Below are 17891 nucleotides of genomic sequence, written 5' to 3' on the forward strand. Positions count from 1 at the left end.
CACTTTATACTCGTAAGGGTATTGATAACAAGAGATGGCTTGTTTGAGGTAACAGTTGCGTTGAACTAGGAGTCATCCATTTAAATTGAGAAAAAAAGAAGTAAAGTTGAATGTTTAGAAGTTTCACAAAGGGTTAGCAATCTACAGAACAGAATTTCAGAACTGGTACTAACGATTGATGCCTTGCAACCTTCCAAGAAAATTTTAGAATTTTGTTACTTGGCACTGAACAGTACAAGATGACATTTCTAATAACTAATAGGCTGGAGCGTATTGGTGCTTCTCTGATCATCCATTGAGGAACTAGGGAGGAGGTTTTGATACAAAATTCCTGAATTGGAACCCAGCAAGAGTTGGACAAAATGTATGGGCAAAATGTTTTTTTTAAAATGTAAGGGGGAATGTAACAAACATTCAATAAGAGGATTCAAATTAATTCCTATTCCTGCAAACCCCTTTCCTAAGGTGCTAAAAGACAGTCAACAAACCAAAGGTAATAATGCAGGAATGACTCACCAGCAACAGAATCATCACTTGTTAACTTGCCCCACAAAAATATACAGAAGATGCCCAGACACTTCTCTGCTGTAATAGCAACGGAATTGATACTTTTCCTCTGGAGGGTGGAGCTACTAAGTTTAAGCTTTAAAAGGTCCGTTAGTTTGCTGGCACATTCAGGATGTTTTGGGGGGATTCATTAAAGTGAATTGCAAGGCGGATGATGTAAGGTATTTCAGAATACTATTGGTATCAAAACAGGCAAATGGTGGTGCTTATTATCAAAGGGCTGATTCATTACAATGGAAATTCTTTCCAAGTAAGGACTTCTATGTTTGCTGTACCACCGCTTACACATCATCACCATCTGCACATTTTAAGAAATGTTCCATGCCACTGCTGCTATTGAAATGCTTTCTGATTCGACTGAGAGAGAACAACAATGTACTGTGATGTCACACAGTTGGTGACATGACAGTGTCCAGTGACAGTGATAAATGACACATCTCATTTGTATGGTCATAAGACAAATTTTTCCAGTTGTCTTCTGGGATCTACGTAAGGAATGGTGATTCTGAAGGACTCACTGATGCATTGAAAAAACTCAAATTTTTTGTTATGACCTTGGGGATACCAATTTGAGTACTAGTGCTCTGCAGTTCTATTTAAAAAAAATACATTTTAAAAAATTCAAGTTCATCTTGCTTCAGCAATTTGTCTGATTCTTTTTTCTAAAACCACGGACTGGCAATGATTCTTTGAAGCTACTGTATGTACACTTGACAAGCTACAGTATATTAATTGTAGTAATCATGAGTATAATGATATGTTTTACATATTCTACCTACTATTGCGTACTTAATCAGAAATTATTGTTCTAATGCTACTAATTAACTGTTTTATTAGTTTTTTCCCCCCGCAATAGTGTCCCACAATCTAGTTCATGGATTCTGAATTAATTCATGTGTTATGTTTATCTACCCATTGACTGCCTTGTACTGAAAATGGTTAAATATACTACAGGGCATTATTTTTGCAATTTCCACAATGATTCAATCTGGGGCCACATGGCAGGTTTTAATTTGCTGAAAGACATCTTCATCAGTATCTGCTCATCTATATAGCAGTTGATTCCGATGATTAAATCTCACCACATTTAGCACATTATATTTTTGATCTGGTATCAGGAGGATTAACCTTTTGCATTACCATCCATAATTTTACAGTGAATTTCAGTCACTAAACAAGTGATATATTATAAGTGGATTTTTACCACATTAAATCAAGGCACAAGATTGAACATGCTGCAACATTAATTCAATGTGCTAATAAAATATCATTCTTGTGATTGCCAGAGTATCGCTAAAGTATGCGCCACTGGGCAATACTTTCAGAATCATTTCTTTTTAGGAGTAAGTAATAAATTTAATGAAAAAATAGTTGTTTTAAATGATTTAATTTAATCCAAAATCATGCACTGCTTGAAACGGAAAACTGTTATTTAGCAATTTCCTCTAAAGTACGCTAAGCATCATATCTTTAAGTCCATATTGTTACACACATGCACCTTTTCTCCTGGTGAAGTAATTAAATAATAACAGCCGATAGCATTGTTTCAAGACAAATTATTCAAGTTTGTTCCGTTAAGGAAAATACATGCACTAACCCACTTCTAAATATATCGACATGCATGAAACCCTCCCCCTTTCCTTTTTGGAGCAAAATTATAGCATGGCATTTTTTAAACTTATCTCAATCACAATTTATACGCTACCATCTCTAAGGAAAAATGATCGGGAATACTACCACACTGTCATAAAACCACAAATTGTTCTCTAATGTGCTGCAGGGGAGGAACCTCAGCATCCCTATTCGGTCTGGCTTAACATGATTCAAGATTACGTGACTGATCTTAATGACCTTTGAAGTGGCCTATTAAGATATTCACTTAAAAACAAATTGCTTCAAAGTACAAAGCAGTCTCTAGCTAAGCTGTTGTAGCTCAGCTTTGACACCAGTACCTAGTTGACAGGAAATTTGTTTCGGCTTCCTCCTGACACATCACAGAAACTAATCAAAGACACAAACAAATTATTTGCATCTGTGAACGAGATGCATTTTCTTTCGTCATCCTTTTCAACCTGTCTGCAGCTACTGACAAAGTGAACCACACCATCCTCCTTCAACTCTTCTTTGATGATCAGTTGAATGGAATTGGCATTGCCTGGTTCCACTCTTATTTAGAGAATCTGCTGTAATGTCTTCTCCCCCATACCTCTGGAGTTACCACTGGAGTTTCCCCATCACCTCATGACTTTGTCACTCCTACCACTCATCTACATGCTGCTCACTCCTCAGTAACATCACCCAGATATATCTTACCACCTCCTTGCTCAACCCTGCACTACTGTTTCTGTCCCAGACCCTAGACAAGTTGTTAATGTTAGTTAGGAACACAAGGAAGATTCAGGGGGTCACATTAAGACAAAATAAATTTGGAAAATAAAATAGGAAGAAAAATGCTTTAATTTTGCTGTGCAATGAGATAAGGATGAAGATCTGCAGGTATTTTAGATAAACACATGGGAAGAACAGAGCAATTTCAAGCTTACCAGAACAACTGGAATAAAGGTAACATGCACATGCTTTAAGAATGGAATACTCTGCATGCTTCCATTACTGCATTTAAGATTTTTTTTAATCCAAGGAACATTAAATCAAAGTCAAAGAAAAGAACAAATGTCAGTGAAATAACAGGAGATCTGATACAAATTAATTGGGTAGAAAGGCAAACAGACATGTTGAATGGATTCAGGGTTAAAATAGATTTTGGGTACTAAGGGAATTAAACGATGTGGTTGGGAAAATGGAGTTGAAGTAGAATCATAGAATCCTTACAATGCTGAAGGAGGCCATTCGGCCATCAAGCCTACACTGACACCAATCCCACCCAGGCCCTATTCCCGTAATCCCAAGTATTTACCCTGTTAATCTCCCTTACACTAAGGGGCAATTTAGCCATAGCCAATCTACCTAATCTGCACATCTTTGGAGTGTGGGAGGAAACTGGAGTACCCGGAGGAAACCCAAGCAGACACAGGGAGAATGTGCAAACTCCACACAGACAGTGATCTGAGGCCAGAATTGAACCCAGGTCTCTGACACTGAGAGGCACTGTGCCACCATGATGCCCATATCATAGAATATCATATTGAATGGCAGAATAGATTTAAAGGTCCGAATGAGCTACTATTGCTGCTTTTTCTTATATTCTGATGTTTTACTAATGAGTCAGTAGGAAATACAAGTTGCATTGAGTACAAAAAAATTCTGAGCATATAAAAATATAGATGCAGAAAAATACATAGCTCTAAGGATAAATAGAATGGTTAAAGCTAAACTAAAATGTAAAAGACAGTTAAACTAAAATTATAGGTAACAATTTTAAAGGTAGTCATGAAGATAATACAAAATATAGTTTGGATATTAGAAAGACTAATAAAGAATATAAAAAGACTGGCAGATGGGTGGGATGCTCTTCGGAGGGTCAGTGTAGACTCAATAGACCGAATGGCCACCTTGTACACTGTAGGGATTCTACATGGAAAGAAATAACTTTGAAGACTGTTAACAGCCATATCAAAAGTTAAAGGAATAATTAAATAGTACCATAGACCCACTCAGGGATAAAGGAAGGTGTCTGATTGTGGGAGTAAGTACATAGCTGTAGTGGAGGAAGATATGGAACAATGGTTACAGCTAACAGTAGCAAAAATATTTTTCCAAGAGACAAAGAAACAAAGATGAAGAAATCAGTGAGTCCTGATGCATGTTTCTCCACTGTTGGAAGAAATCTAAAAGAGATAACAAGCTTGTGCCACAATTTTTCCAATTCTTCTTAAAAATGGGAGTTGTGCCATAGGACTGAAGAATTGTTTATATAATGCTATTGTTCAAAAAAGGAGAGAAAGGCAAATTCTCTAACAGAAGGCTAGTTATCCCAACATTAGTCCAACATAAAATCTTAGAATCCATAATTTGAACTAAAATTAGCAATCATTTAAAAATGCATGAGTTATCAATGAAAATCAGCATAGATTTTTTTAAACAATAGTTGAATTTGACAAATATTAAAGCTTCTGAAGTAACCAATTGAAGATAAAGGGAATTCAGTGGATGTAGTGTATGGTTTTCCAGAAAAATATTTCAGGAGGTTCCTCAGAAATGTTCTAGTGTATGTCATATATTGTATGACACAGGACATGTAGCAGTGTGGATAGCAGATTGTTTGCCTAAGAGAAAACTGGTACGGATAATTGGGTTTTATTTGCACTGGAATGGTAGACTTCAAGGGGATCAGTGCTAGCAAAACCTGTTCTCTTCATTATATATCTATGATTTGGACTTGGGCATAGGAACAAAGTCTTCAAATTTATAGGTAATCAAAAGCAGGCTCATCTGGATGGGAAACTGTAGTTGCAAAAAAAGACATGGAAAGATGGTATAAATTTTACTTGAGCAGAGAAAGTGGAGATTCAATAGATGTTTTAAAAATTATGAAAAAATTTGAAGATAGGGTGAATGAGAAAAGTTTATTTTCCTTGGTTGTGGGGGAGGTGGGAGAAACAGAGTAATAAATTGGAAAATTGAACATTTTATTATTGTAAGTGGCTGAGGCAAAGGCCAGAGCAACCTCTGAGAGAAAATGGGATAAATATTTAAATAAGAGGAAGATATAAGGCCTAAGAGTCAACACATGGCATAGTGCAGACAGGGTGGGCTGAGTTGAATTCTTATATCCTGTATACTTTCAATATCGGTTCATTGATTCTAAGCTTTGCAAACTGCATTCATCTTTCTGTAAGATGTTGTTTGTCTTTTACATATATGGCAAAAGAATGATAGTTGGCAATGATCTTTCAGTACATTATTAAAAATACTGAAATTATTTACTGGAATTCTTTTAGAAAGGATTTATAAATTGCTCCTCTTGATAGCATGATCCTCCTCAATTAAAGGCTAGATTGTCTCGTTTCTGAACATTTTCATGATCCAAATAATATATCTAGTTGTCCTATTTGTCCCCAAGTTTAGCTTCCAAACCCATAATCTCTCCATTACTGATTGCCTAATTCCACCTCTGTAACATTGTTCTTCTCTGTCCTTACCTTAGCTCACCTGCTGCTGCTGTTAAAACCCTTATCCATGCTTCAGTGTTCTTCCAATTCTGACCAATTGCGTTTGATTTTCTTTATTGCACCACTGGCTGCTGTGCCTCAGCCCTAACCTCTGAATGCTCTCTCTAGACCTCTCCACCTCTTTCTCCTTCTTAAGATGCTCCTTAAAATCTACAGAGGTGACCACTTATCCTAATATCACCTTATGTGGTGTGGTCAAATTTTGCTAGGTAATTAATTATTCATGTGAATTGTCTTAGGAAGTTTCACTATATTAATCATGGTATAAAGTTGTTGTTTTTGGTATGTGTTAATCAACTCTAACTCTAGCCCAGATAGCCCCCTTGATGGACATAAAATGGATGATATCTCCCATTCAATTTTTCCTTTCCACAAGACTGCGGTGAGACTGACAAATCCCAGTGAAAAGTGAGTAAACTTCATCAACTAGCAAGGATTCAAAGTCATACCATAAGGTAGAAATCATTACTATGCTACCTGATTGAATATTTGGGTTTATTAGTTGACCTAAACCTCACTGTCAGATCCATAATTTCAAAAGTACCCAATTAATAACAAAGATTTTTGGGGGTGATTCTCAGTGGGAGTTCAGAGAAGAATCTCCCACACACTGTGCACTGTGGTGTGCCTCAGCATGAATCACACTGAAATTCAGTGGGCATTTGGTGAGACTGATGCATCGCAGTGGCCTGTCTGCTGGCCTACCAATTGCTGGCCAGCCCCACGACCCCCACATCGCTGGCCCTCTCACCAACCCCAGAACCTAATGACTGACCCCCCAACCACGCCTGAGCCTAGTCTCGACATTCTCCCAAAGCTCCCCGCCTACACTGCTGCTCAGATCCCCTCTCCGCAACCACCACCGCAGACAGCCCTGATCCCAACTGCAGACTGGCAGTGAAACCGCCCCACCCACCCCCATTTTATCTCGCCCCCATCAGGCTTCGCCCCCATAAGGTTGTGTCCCCCACATAGGGAGCGCCAAGGTGTCCCCAGGCATTGGCACTGTTTGCCCTTTTGGGCAGTGCCAGGCACTAGGCTGGCACTCCCAAAAATGCCAACCCTCTCCAGCAAGCGATCCTCAGAGAGGCCCCAATTATCCCCTCTTCACTCCAGCGGAGTTGGGCTGCTAGATCCCTGAAAGTAGGAAAGAATTGTAAATCCCAGTGGAATGAAATACTCCTGGAGGAAGGAGGCTAGCGGGCCTAGAGACTTCAGTCCCAGGCCTGCTAATTATATTTAAATCAATCCCTGCATATGTAATACAACTCCGCGCCTATTTCTGCTGCAGAGCTGACGGCACTGGAAATCCGGCATAAGAGATGTGTTTGGACTCAGTGCCCAGCGCGGATCATGCTAATTTGGCCCCACTTGAATCTCCTATCAGCGCAGTGGGATGGGAGAATCACCTCCGTTATCTTTGAAGTAAATGTTCTGTCAATTTTTGTAAACTACTTTCTCTCCAGAATGTCAAGCCTACTGAATGAAAAATGCTCAATGTGTATGACATATCTATTACCAGACATTAAAATGTTAAATAATTGTCATCATTATTATAGCATGATGTTACTTGCTCCAACTGAACTAAGATGCATGAGTTTTGGCAACTACCTTCCATTTTAGTGATAAAAACAAATTGGACCTTAAGAGAAAACTATGAACACATTTGCAGAATGCTACCTAAAACATTCATAATGCATTTGCTTTGTTCTTGTACATCAAGCAAAAACCAATTACAATCAGTTAATCCTAATCATGCAACATCATATATCATATGCAAAAATGATCTACTGAATGCACTTACTGTAAAGTAGATTGCAAACAGGACATTAAATTTTTAACTAATTAATTAGGCTATAGGCTACATTGAATATGCACGTGTGACCTCTAGAGGGAATCAGATCAAGCCCAATATATTCTTGGCTTTTCTGTCATGCATCTTTTGTCACAATAGCCTCAAGAGACAGCCATGAATCATAGTATTTTGTTTTCTTAAATGAGTGACAAAATGGTCTTTAATCCATCAGGCTCATTATTAGAAAGGAACACAATCCACAGTTTCAACTGCAGACAGACTCCTACAGTAGAGGAGACCATTCAGCCCATCGAGTCTGCCCTGACCACAAACACACCCAGGCCCTATCCCCATAACTGCATGCATTAACCCTAGCTAGTCCCTCTGAAACTAAGGGGCAATTTAGCATGGCCAATTCACCTAACCTGCACATCTTTGGACTGTGAGAATAAATTGGAGCATCCGGGGAAAAGCCATGTAGACATGGGGAGAATGTGCAAACTCCACACAGACAGTGACCCAAGCCAGGAATCGAACCCGGGTCCCTGGCGCTGTAAGGCAGCGGTACTAACCACTGTGCCACCATACCGCCCAGATGCAGAGACAGAAGATATGGAACAGAAAGAGATGTGACAGACATTCCCAAATGATGCTTTTTCAAATTTAAATTACTTTATAGTTGGGCAGGATCCAAATATAAGGCTTAACCAATAGATGAAATGGGAATGAGAATATGGCAAATGTGGGCTTTCTGTTGCTGCCTCAAGTTGATTTCTGGAGACTGAAACTGCCAGCAAATCATAGTAATTTGTGCACAGCAGGGAGTGTATTTTCCTTTAAACTGGTTCAGTTGAAGTACTATCATAGCTTAGATTACAACATCGTAAGAACACAAACAGCTTATCCAAATTCTCACATTTTGTCTCTGCTGTGAGGCAATTACTACGGCACATATTAGTACTTATATCTACTTTTTTTTGCTCAACTGATGAAAGAACAGTGCTCCGAAAGTTCGTAATTCCAAATAAACCTGTTGACTTTAACCTGATATTGAGACTTCTTACTGTGCTCATCCCAGTCCAATGCTGGCAACTCCACCTCACTTTTTTTTTTCTTGTACCTTTTGGTACTTTATTCCTAATCAAAAAAGCCAATCAAATCCAATCAGAGTCCCCACATAGGGACAAACCAGATCCAAGCTGACAAGACAAGAATATATATCCCATCTTGGGCTTGCTCAAACAAGACCCAAGCTGACAGGATGAGGCATTACATCCCCTTCCAGGCTCGATCTGAGCTTCATCTTAGCTAAAAGGCCAAGTTGGCTTTGAAAAATTGCATCAGGTAAAGCCTCGGCTCGACCTCATTGGCTATCCTGTTCACTTGGTTGACCCTAGCACAGACAAACCATGATCACAGGCACCAGCACACCCCAACTGCAATGGGCTTGGCCGTATCCCCTGCCTGATCATGATTTCACCCTTGCTAGGTAAGTATGGTGCTGTGCCTACTTTGTACTTAAACATCTAATTTATGTTAAGCATAACTTTAAAAAAAAAAGCCAGGAAATTAATCCTGCAATTCACAGTGTGGTATGGCGATATACAGTGAGGACATGTGGATAACTTTGCTTCTCCCCCATTAAACTACTTTATAGAATTGATTAATTGGAGGGCAGATCGCAAATTGGATAACAACTTATTTGCAGTCACCGGTGAAAGATCACTGTTAATGGGTGTGGTTCTGTATGGAATCTGATCACTAGTGAAGTTCTGAAAGTATTAATATGAAGACTGTCAGAGGGTTCTGTATCTTTGAAACCCTTGACCCAGAGTGCTGTGGATTTCAGTCATTAAGCATTTTCCATACAGAAGTCAAAAGATATTTGGCTACTAAGAGAACTAAGAGATATAGAAAATAGAGCAGGAAGGTGGAGTTAAGGTAGAGATCAATCATCATCATATTGAATGACAGAGATGGTTTGAAGGGCCAAATGGTCTACACCTACCTGCTCCCATATCTTATGTTTTTACATCAAGATGATTTGCTTTTCACAAAGAGTCATTAAACTTTGGATTAAGTTGCTGATTTGCAGAGATTGAATGAAAGCATTAACATGAGAACTGGATGACTTCCTGATCGTGACTGACATAAAAGTGTAAAAAGGTGGATGGATTATTCAGTGACTGTACTAAATAAGAGAGAAGGTTTCGCTCACTTCTTGCATTCTTATAACTTTGCAGCAGTCACAGAAGAATCATCCAGATGTTCCCTTTTAGTTACTTTAGCCTCCAACAGCTAGGGCCATCTCCTCAGTAATTTCCAAATCCAAGCCTTTTTATATGATGCAGGATACAGCAAGCTGCATTTGTATGAGACACATGAAGTTGTGCATACTGCAGAACACCTCTTGACCTGTTACAGCCATTAAATTTCCTCCTCAAGACCATGATAATCCTATTTATGGTCACTCAAGCAGAGATTCAAACTTTGCTTGTACTACTGCTGATCTTGTTGTAGCTCTTGTAGCAGTCATTATTCTTGGGAGCACAGGGTATACAAAATCACCTGCAAGCTATTTGTTGACATAAATCACAAAGGCCTGAATTCCAAAGGTTGCATGTATTTCCCAAATGTTGCCTCTACATGCAGGGTTGTTAATCCTCTAAGCCTGGCCTGGAGTCCCCAGGAATTGAAAATCAACCTCCTGGACTTGACTGTGTGCAACCATGGAGAAAAATCATTGAGACGTTAAAAAAAATTGTCATTTTCTTTGAACATTTCTCATTACCACATGTAAAAATGTTGAAAATGAAAACAAAAAGGCTGTTTAGCTAACAGTCAAGCATCATCCAATTGGGTAATGGGCCTTTTTGTTTTCCAGTTGGCACTGGAAGGCAATACATCACGAGAACGGAGGTGTTGGCTGACTAATGGCAAGACTGCATGGTCAAGTCATGTGATGAAACCTCCAGGAATATATTTAATCACATTTGGCAACCCTATATGTGCAGGATTATTTGCTTATTGTGAAGTACAATCCAAGTTCCTGAAGGGGAAACCGTTCCTGTCGAGAAATTAAGGAGATTAACTGTGCGAGTTCCAAAATCAATATGGATGGCCTGTAAATATCCTGAACCTTGGGAGCAACCGCATAAAATTGTAAGGCCTTCTTTTATTGCTTGGTGTGGTGCCAAACTGGATGCATTCCCCAGTTCCTCTCACCTGCTGAATACATGCCCATACTGATATTAAAGATCCCCTGTGGCTGCCTGAAATGATCTAGTACCATAAAAGTTGTGTGTGTTCATCACCCAATAGCTGCAAATAAAGCAGTGTCGCCAGAAGACTGACTACCAAAACTGATGCAGTAGCTTGCATAGCTGTTGCTCTGCCTCTTTGCTAAATGCACACTTTTTAAACAGCTCTCTCCTAAATTCTACATTTCTTCTGTGATGCATTCTCTTTAAATGTGTCTCTCAATCCTTTTCTCCCAAACTTTCCCGATCCTCCTCTTGCATGATAACAAACTATAAAGTTATGTCCATAGCCTTCATTATTTGTGAGACTGTAGAGGCAAAAATCTCCTAATTGTCTCTTATTCACCAAGGCAGCCAGATACAAGACCAGATCTGTAGATGCTTATTGCAACAGACAAAAAGTCAATCTTATCTGCAGAAATCATTACTCTAACACTCCACACACTTCAGTTCAAATATTCTTCACATTGATCAGTTTCAGTTGATTCTGAAAACAGCTAAATTCTTTACTTTGCATTCTAGCTTACCATCTTAGTGCACTGAGAAATAAGTCTCAGAGATTCAGGGTTTCAATGCCACTGATTCACAATTAAATATATTTAAGTTAGCTGCATTTGGGTTTAGTGTCCAGTTTATGGAAAGGGCCAGATTGCATTTAGAAATTTGGATGGATAGATTTTGAGGTGGAAATGCATTTCATCTCAATTTTCTGGCCAGGAAACAGACTGCCCTGATTTTACACTGCTATTTGCTTTTAAGTTGTGCCTTACAGTAACCATCCATTAGAAATAAGCTGTATGCCTACTGTCATTGTTTAAAATGCATTGTTGCATGGTAAAATTAATAATCTGCCTAGATAACATCCCATTACAAATTCTAATCATCCCAACTTCTGACTTTTTTTTGAGAAGGCCTCAAAGGGAGGTACCAGGGGATGGTGTAGTTCAATGATATAAAGAACTTCCTTTTCACCTCATTTATCTATTAGATGAATGAACAATAGATAATTTTATTCTAAGACTTTTTAAGACTAATTTTAAGACTTGAGAAGGGAATTCTCAAGTCTTAAAACCTTGTCCAACAGCAAGTCTTCACTTGAATGTATCTAGTAAAGTCAGCTTGTAGCCTTGCAATCAGCCTTGTAATAAGTAATACTTTACCCCAATCAACCTACCTTTTTCCACACAGATGTACTTGGGCATTCCCTTAATGTTTCTGCCACTGAATGACACAAAATAACCCATTTCTGATGGTGCCTTAGATAAGGATTTTGTGTGTCCTGAGAAATATCATCAAAAGCAGCACACCAAATAAATAGGAATGCTTGTCACCATCCCAACAATACCTCTAATAAGCTTAATGGTGCAGCAAAACTTTAAAAACAAGGAGAATTTTGAAGACAGCTGTGGGTCTTTGGTTGTTCACACCTCCTTGGTGTACAAAAGAAAAACAGAAGTTCTGTTCAATGGTCACAATTCAATTTAAACTCATCTAATTATCTTGCAATGTTGATACTAAAACACGTTTCTTATTTTGAATGTCTGCCTTTTTAATTATCAACATCTTCAATGTTAATGGAATTAGTAACAGATGGATTGCTAAGTAAATTAGCCTTTATGGAACTGAACTACAGATATGCGGAGATTTTAAGTTTTAATCCTCGGTTTTTGCTGCATTTGCACTTAGCCAATGACAGTTAGGAAAATACAATTATTTTCAGGGTTTCCTCAGAGAGGTTTATTAAAAAAAGTCAAGCTGGGTTTCTATTCTCACTTTCTAGTTCTCTCCTAGTGCTTAGTTTCACAGTGGAGAAACCTGAGATGCAATTGCGGCAAATATCTGACTTGGTGTAGCATTGTGGTATAGTAACATCCCTGCCTGTGAGTGAGCAGCCCTAGGTTCGAGTCCCACTCCAGTACTTAATACCCAATGAAGGTGCATTCATTACATGGCTGAATGAGTTGATTGTGAACTTTCAAGTCTTCCCAACACACGTAAGTGGCAGGCAGTAAAAGCGGGAGAGATTCCTGCTTACCTATGTGATGGAAATAAAGTTGACACCTCTATGATCACATTCTTGGCTCCAGACTACAACATAAAGGGGACAGTGTATATTGGCACAGCAACTCAGACTCACTGAGTCACTTGCCACCAGAGGTAACCAGATAGATGCTGGTGGCAGCAGAACTACACCCTCACATAATTTGATTTTTTGATTTATTATTGTCATATGCATTAGTATGCAGTGAAAAGTATTGTTCCTTGCACGCTATAAAGACAAAGCTTACCGTTCTTGGAGAAGGAAACGAGGGAGTACAGAATGTAATGTTACAGTAATAGATAGGGTGTAGAGAAAGATCAACTTAATGCGAGATAGGTCCATTCAAAAGTCTGGTGGCAGCAGGGAAGAAGCTATTCTTGAGTCAGTTGGTACATGACCTCAGATTTTTGTATCTTTTTCCTGACAGAAGAAGATGGAAGAGAGAACGTCCGGGATGCGTGAGGTTCTTAATTATGCTGGCTGCTTTGCCAAGTATAGACAGAGAAGAGACAGAGTCAATGGATGGGAGGCTGGTTTGCACGATGGATTGGGCTATATTCACAACCTTTTGTAGTTTCCTGCAGTTTTGGGCAGGGCAGGAGACATACCAAGCTGTGATACAACCAGAAAAAATACTTTCTATGGTGCATCTGGAAAAGTTGAGTCATAAAAAGGGGAGAAAGCATGCGAGTGAGCAGGAGGATTGTGAGGTGGAATGATTGTGTGAGCGGGTGTGAGAGTCTGAGAGGGTGAGAAGTGGTGCGTGTGCGAGAGGGAGACATATGTGCATTTTTGAGAGAGAAGGGAAGACGCGCGTGTGTGCGCAAGACAGAGAGGTGCATATGTCTCACCTAAGATCAGCTTTCCAGCATCACTCCTCTCATTAAAAATGACAAAAGACTTAGTTTTTTTTTTAAATAAGAGAACTTTTTAGATTCTCCATTCCTAAAGTGGTACTACTCCTAGAGGTTAATGTTAAGGGGCCAAAAGTGGGTGACTTGCCCAGGGGTTAATGTGAGAGAGCCATGTAGCTAGTGAACTATTTATGATTGTGTGTTTCTTCCTAATTCCTAATATATGTCCATAGATATAGCGAGAGAAGACTTATTTCCATTTATTTTCTGCATTCGCATTGACTTTGAGAAAAAAAGGGGAGTAGACATTGAGAATGCTTGAAGTTCCCCAATTCACTTGGGAGGCCATAAGGGGTTCCATGGCTCAAAAAAGCTACGGAAGCCCTGAACTAGCATATTAGAAAGGATAACTATGTTCATAACCAGTATCCGCTTCAGTACTATCTTTCTTTCAGCTAAATCTTATATGGTATAGATATTAATTATGGGTTTGATTAGCATTTGCATAAGAGTGTATGCCAAGACTATGGGAAGTTCCAATACCAACTAGTGCCTATTCTGCTATGCTCCAGATTAGCTTTCATCTATTCTGACTGTACAATTGAGTGGAGATATGTGTTTGAATACAGGATGCATTCCTGCAATTCCAGGTGCTGATTAACAGCTGCCAAGCATATTCCCCAAGACCTACTAGAACATGCAATGAATTATTTTTGTCAGGAAGTTCTTGCTAAACTTATCTGCACTACTTATAAACAATTTTATCACTAAATCTGGTAAATTTGTACTTGATCTAATGCCGACAATCTAAGAAAGACAATCTGGGAAGTGATGATGGTTTTTCAAGATTTTTAAAAATTATTTCTCAGCAACTGCAAAACCATTGTTTAGCTGCATGGCTTTCAAAGTTGGTACTTTTGAGCTTTTCTTGTCAATCCACATCTTTGTACTGACCGTAAAAACAGTGCCAGCTTCAAATGGCATTTTGTACTGTTGTCATTGCAAATGAGTGAAAAACACAGATTTTAGGGAAACAAATAAAAATAAATTCCTGGTGCAGTAGTTGCAGATCACTGTCTCTCAAAGAGTTTGTCATTTAAGAAATGGGACGGAATTTTATGGAAAATCCTGCCCAAGATCAGCAGACCTTTGTATTGTCTGTGTCCTGTCCACTGCGATTCCTGTGGTGGGTGTGACAGGAAAATTCCACCCATGGTGTCCCTCAAAGATCAAAATTTACTATTTTTTATAACTATTGAGTCAGGTGGAATTGTCCCCAAAAATTCAAAGTGTCAAGAAAGTCTGTAAAAAGGACTATTCCATACCAGTCTTTTGGGCCAGGTCAGTACTGCAATCTTCTGACACTTAGTGCAATGAAAGAGTCATGTGATTCACACTGGCATGGAGGATCCAAGCACATGACTCTCCTAAAGTGACTGCAGCTGTACACTGTTAAGCAGGAGGAGCAGCATTTAAGAACTAATGTTGCACACAAAGACACATCAGGAGGATGGCACCACATAGAGCAGATCCACGGTTCACAGAGGGGATGCTGTGACTGCTATGAGCATATAGGAGGCATGGTTAGTAAGTTTGCAGATGAAAGATTGGTGGCATGGTGGACAATGAAGAAAGTTATCTCCAATTGCAATAGGATCTTGATCAATTGGGCCAGTGGGCTGATGAATGACAGATGGAGTTTAATTTAGACAAACGTGAGGTGATGCATTTTGGTAGATTGAACCAGGGCAGGACTTACTCAGTTAGCAGTAGGGCACTGGGGAGAGTTACAGAACAAAGAGATCTAGGGATACATGTTCATAGCTCCTTGAAAGTGGAGTCTCAGGAGGACAGAGTGGTGAAGAAGGCATTTGGCATGCTTGGTTTCATCAGTCAGAACATTGAATACAGGAGTTGGAACGTCTTGTTGAAGTTGTACAAGACATTGGTAAGGCCACACTGTGTGCAATTTTGGACACCTTAATATAGAAAGGATATTATTAAACTAGAAAGAGTGCAGAAAAGATTTATTAGGGTGCTACTGGGACTTGATGGATTGAGTTATAGAGGCTCGATAGACTATGGAGAGCTGGAGGCTGACGGGTGATCTTATAGGGGTCTATAAAATAATAGGGGCACAGATCAGCTCGATAGTCAATATATTTTCCCAAAGGTAGGAGAGTCTAAAAGTACCTTAGGTTGGTCACAGATCTATCAACTGACTCCCCCAACAGCTCCACCACATGCTCCTCGAATGCAATGAGGATGTGCAAAACTAGTATCCACTGGGAGGCCATAGGGTGTCTGGGAGTGACCCAACATGGACATTCCAGGTGGGGTCGGTTTAAGGGGAGAAGGGAGAGATACAAAAGCGCCCACAGGGGCAATTTTTTCACACAGAGTGGTGTGTGTCTGGAATAAGCTGCCAAAGGTAATAGTCCAGGCAGGTACAATTTTGTCTTTTAAAAAGCATTTAGACAGTTGATGGGTATGATGAGTATGGGCCAAATGTGGGCAATCGGGACTAGCTTAGGGGTTTTAAAGGGCAGCATAGATAAGTTGGGCCAAAAGGCCTGTTTCCATGCTGTAAACCTCTATGATTCTATGCTTCTGGATGCAGTAGAGGAGAGGAGGGTCATCTTCTACCATCCCCGCAACCCAAGATGGTTGGGGGCCCAGGGGTTGGGCCAGCATTGGGGAGTGGTGGCAGTGAACAACATGTACTGGCATGGATTGGCAGGTAGTGCCACAAGAAAATGAATGATCTCATTCAGGCAGCAAGGGCGAGTGTCCATCTACTCCTGGCATTGGCCCCATCTATCGCACCTGGAATGTCCATGTCGGGCCACTCCATGACATCTTGTGGCCTCCCAGTGGATACTAGTTTTATGCATCCTCAATGCATTTGAGGAGCATGTGGTGGAGCTGTTGGGGGAATCAGATGATAGATCTGTGACCAACAGCCAGGTCAGGTGCACCACACCTTAGGAGCCACAAAGCCTTCTCAAATTAATCAAATGGCCTATCTCAAATTAGTTGCAATCTGTCCAGATACATGTCCTTCCTTGCACTTATGTGTCTTGTTTTGCAGGGGCCAACCCCAATAAGGAAACCACATAACCATCAACATTGATATCACAGGCACCATCCACCAGCACAGATATGGTCATCTTGGTGGGTACATTTTCGTGGTGAGGCTTCTGGCATACTTTCTGGTGAGCACCACATAGCCATTGGTGCAATCAGGTAGAGGTGGAAATCTCCAAGGACCTGGGCAATGTGAAGGTCTGCCGGAGTCGAGGAAGTAGATGGCTCCAGCCTGTCTCAGAAGTCTATTGCTGAGAGGATCCAGAGCTTGGTCCAGATTCAGGGGGCCATCGTCGAGGGCTTGCTTACCACAATGCAGATGCAGCTGCAGTCCTCCAGGACTGGCAGAGCCAGGTGATGCTATGGCCTCTAGAGCTCACACCAGCTGTCCCCATCCCATTGGGTGTTCCAGGGGTCCAGAGACACCCTAAGGAAGGAGAGGCTAGAACCCAAATTGGGCCTTCCACTCAGCAGACTCTGGCATTCTCCAGCCCTTCAGAATCTCCCCTTTCTGACACGATGCATAGTGGGATGAACAGGGTGCATGGCTACATCTGTGACACCTGAAACTGCCTACCAAGAGCATCATAGGCCTCCATCTCTGATGTGCATCCCGGGTGGCACCTAGACATAGCAATAGGCACGTAGAATTAAGAAGTTGTACAGTCACTAAGAGGGCACGGGTGAGGGCATATACTAGTTAGAGTTCTGTTAAATGTCAACTAGAAGATCACTAATAAATGTTATTGCACCCCACAGCTGTGACTAATTTGTCTGTGATCTGGCTCTCACAGGGACGACCCCATTCTGACCATATGCATCGAGGCTCAGAACGTTGTTCTGAGCAAGGAAGGCCCTTCGGCCCACTGAGTCCATGGATCCCCCATTCCCAGCAACTGTGCCAGAACCCTGATTGCCATTTTGGGTGCAAAGTGGTTCTTGCCATGAAAATGGAGGATACCAAACCATTTGGAGCCTGGTGCAAACCTGATGCTTAGCATCACATGCAATCTTCCCAACTCATCACTGATCGATGGGCAGGACAAGGTGATAAGATCACGCCCGTCATTTCATTGTCTAGATAGGGTATTCAAACCAAAACAAAATGGGCCTGACAGCTGTGACCAACATCTAACAGTAACTTCAGCTGGTGAGATT

General features: G+C 40.4%; 1 protein-coding gene and 1 long non-coding RNA gene across 2 annotated transcripts in view; one reads left to right on the plus strand and one right to left on the minus strand.

The window, feature by feature from the left end:
• Positions 1-17891, plus strand: part of LOC145355867 (uncharacterized) — a 44216-nt gene that overhangs the window by 11787 nt on the left and 14538 nt on the right. The gene's annotated exons all lie outside the window — the stretch shown is intronic.
• The window catches only part of ift81 (intraflagellar transport 81 homolog), an 84430-nt gene that overhangs the window by 2619 nt on the left and 63920 nt on the right, over positions 1-17891 (minus strand). The window lies entirely within an intron of this gene.

The sequence above is a fragment of the Carcharhinus amblyrhynchos genome, chromosome 20, assembly GCF_965287045.1.
Source record: "Carcharhinus amblyrhynchos chromosome 20, sCarAmb.v2.hapA, whole genome shotgun sequence".
Lineage (NCBI taxonomy): Eukaryota > Metazoa > Chordata > Chondrichthyes > Carcharhiniformes > Carcharhinidae > Carcharhinus > Carcharhinus amblyrhynchos.